Source organism: Echinops telfairi, unplaced genomic scaffold, assembly GCF_000313985.2.
Source record: "Echinops telfairi isolate 266 unplaced genomic scaffold, ASM31398v2 ScPeMD7_25;HRSCAF=90, whole genome shotgun sequence".
Classification (NCBI taxonomy): domain Eukaryota; kingdom Metazoa; phylum Chordata; class Mammalia; order Afrosoricida; family Tenrecidae; genus Echinops; species Echinops telfairi.
In genome coordinates, this window is record NW_022103922.1 from 33,212,283 (window position 1) to 33,212,681 (window position 399).

Sequence of the window (399 nt, forward strand, 5' to 3'; positions counted from 1 at the left end):
ATACATGTAACAAGAAGGGCGGACCCTAGATTCATGAAGGCGGCCTTACCTTAGTCACCCTTGGGTGGGCTTGAACTCTGGGGTCTCCTACAAGGAAACAGTCAATTACTATCCTTATCAGAAGGGAGTGGGCCCTACTTGTTGTGGGATAAACAGTGGTAACTGCTTGCTCTAGATGGCTGATAACCCTTAGGGAGAATAACCCCTGACCTACTGCTGTTGACCTCCAAGTGTATAGTCCATTCGCCACATGTAGCAAGCAGCTAAGTTTGGCCTATATTTGGGGGAGACAACTTGGGAGAAATCTTTGTTTCCCACATCAGTGTGCTTCCTTATCTGTGTCTAGCCAGGAATGAGAAGGGTCTCTCCATCGTCACATGCTTCCCTCTGTTGTGATTA